A 3,021-nucleotide genomic window follows, 5' to 3' on the forward strand; every position below is an offset into this window, starting at 1 on the left:
AGATATATAATCCAGTTGATGGGAAGGCATGTCAAGAATTTGATAAGCGTTATCCTGAGTTCACCAATGAACCTAGGAACGTTCGCTTGGGTTTGGCTGCTGATGGCTTTAATCCATTTGGAAACATGAATCAGTCTTATAGTATGTGGCCGATAATATTGACAATGTACAATACCCCACCATGGTTATGTATGAAAGAGTCTTCTTTCATGTTGACTTTGCTAATTCCTGACCTTAAATCACCTACAAAGGACATTGATGTTTTCTTGAAGCCTTTAGTAGAGGAGTTGAAAATGTTGTTGGACGAAGGAGTGCAAATGAGAGATGCAGCAACCAACACTATATTTACAATGTGTGCAACACTATTATGGACTATCAATGATTATCCTGCTAGTAGCAGTTTGTCTGGATGGAGTGGTCAAGGTTATAAATCTTGTTCTACATGCAATAAAGTCACACCTTCATGTCGTATAACCAACAAGATAGCTTATGTTGGTCATAGAATATTCTTGCATAGCAAGCACAAATAGAGGGAGAGTTTGTTGTTTAATGGCAAAAAAGTGTCGAGAAAGCCTCCCCGATGATTCAGTAATGCAACAATATTAAAGCAACTAGACTGTCTCCCGGATCGTATTCCAGGGAGACATCCTAGCTATGGTTGGGGTGTGAAAAGAAAGTGTACAGAGTCAGAGTTAAATTGGACCAAATTGAGTATCTTCTTTATTATTTATTGGTCTTCTTTAGAACTAAAACACAATCAGGATGCTATGCACGTGCAGACAAATGTGTCTAAGAGTTTTGTGGGTACTTTATTGAAGAATGAAAACTCAAAAGACACACAAAAAGCAAGAGAAGACTTGGAAAATTGGCATATTCGAGACAATTTATGGCTACAAAAGAATAACAACAAGATTAATCAACCACATCCAAATTACTCTTTCAAACCAATTGATCGAGAACGTTTATGTGAGTTCATTAAAGGAGTCAAACTACCTGATGGTTTTGGATCAAACTTTAAGAACAAGGTGCTTCCTAATGATTCAAATATAATTTGGTTAAAGTCTCATGATTATCACATCCTCATGCAACGCCTGCAACCAATAGGGGTTCGAGTTGTTTTGCCTACGAATGCTTTAACAGCAATAATTGACCTTTGCACATTCTTTAAAAAAATTTGCGCATGGACATTGGATGTGAAAGACATGTATATAGCACATAATGAATTGATAAAGATTTTATGCAATCTGGAGTTGATATATCCTCCAACATTTATTGATATATCCTTTTGAAAGATACATGAAAAAGTGAAAAGCTTATGTAAGAAACAAAGCATCTTACATAAGCAAGACCTGAAGGTCAAATAGCAGAAGGTTATGTTGCAGATCAAGCGTTGACATTCTGCTCCATGTATCTTGATGGTATACAAACCAAATTTAATCGTCTGATGTCGAAGAAGAAAATCATTTCTCTTTCTAAAGAGGCCTCGAAAGCATTGCATTGGTTTGTACTATACGAATGCGATGAAGTTAAATGCTATATATCGTAAGTATTTTTATTTTTTATATTTTCTTTTTAGGTATTGTGAGAAATTAATTTGAACCCTTTCTCCTACATACAACGAATTTACATCTAAAAAGCCGGGAAGAGATGTAAAAGCGAAATTTTCTTCATGGTTTAGTGATAAGGTAGATATATTTTATACATACATTATATATAAATCTAAACTACAATATTATTAGAAGTTATTAATCTTATATCTTTCTAGGTTTATCGTCTAGAAAAAAAGTCGTCCCTGAATGTACCAATGAATTAAAGGCATTGACACATGGTCCGTTGAACGCGTTTTCTTACACTGCTTGCATAGTCCATGGTGTTAGATTTGTAGTATATTTTCGTGAGCTTCGACGTACTACTCAGAACAGTGGTGGTTTTACACTTGGAGAAGATGGTACACCATTTTATGGTCAATTGGCGAAGATTATCCAGTTGAACTATTTAAGTGGTTACTCGGTTGTTCTATTTCATTGCAAATGGTTTAATACATCGGGGAAAAGACGATCTGTTGAAAAAAATGGTATCGTTGCTATTGACATCAGTCGTGAATGGTATGTCGGTAATGCATGGTACGATGGTGACCTATACATTTTAGCCGCACAAGTGAAACAAGTATTTTATATTCAAGATCCTTCTCGAAATGGTAATAATTGGAGAGTTATGGAAGACGTTCACAATTGAAAACATTGGGACCATCCAAGTCTCAGTATTGTTAATGATGTAGATGTTTTACACGACACTCAATCATCTGATCATAACTTAGCTGTCGATGTAGGTAATGATGGTGAATCAAATGTGGTTGTTGACAGATGTGTTGCCCCTGTTGTGGATGATCAATCATTTCATTCTAAATTAGTCGCCGACTTAGGCTATATTACCCATGCGGGAGACGTTAGGTGAAGTTAGTGAATCAAGAGATGCTCCTATTGTGGACGATGAAGGTTTCATTGATGATGATGAGGAAGATAGTGATACGTACCCTTCAAAAGACGAAATTATTGATGATAATGATGAAAATGATGATGATCAGGAACATATTATTCTAGTGATGATTATGATTGAATGTATTGTAATGTTTTTGTATCTTTAATGGATAGTTTTTACAATGTTATAATTGTTGCTTATAATATTTTTTTAATTTATGTTTATTGTTTATTTCAATCAAAGGAATGTCGGCACATGTTGCACGGGGCCACGGTGGAGATGGTAGGAATGAACCTCCCCGAAGTCCACAGAAGATGCCAACATCCTGTGAGTCATGTAAGTAACTTCTTATGATAAAATATGTCTTCATATTGGATATTTTTAACATACTAACTTTTCAATTACATGTTTTAATGTAGCAAAACCAAAGAAAACTCATATGAATGGACAAAACATAAATTTGTATCGAAGGTTTGATGATAACAAAGGGCCACTACCACTTGAAATTGAACTTACAGGAGAACAATTTATTTTTTTGGATAC

Source organism: Lactuca sativa, chromosome 3 (genome assembly GCF_002870075.4).
Source record: "Lactuca sativa cultivar Salinas chromosome 3, Lsat_Salinas_v11, whole genome shotgun sequence".
Classification (NCBI taxonomy): Eukaryota; Viridiplantae; Streptophyta; class Magnoliopsida; order Asterales; family Asteraceae; genus Lactuca; species Lactuca sativa.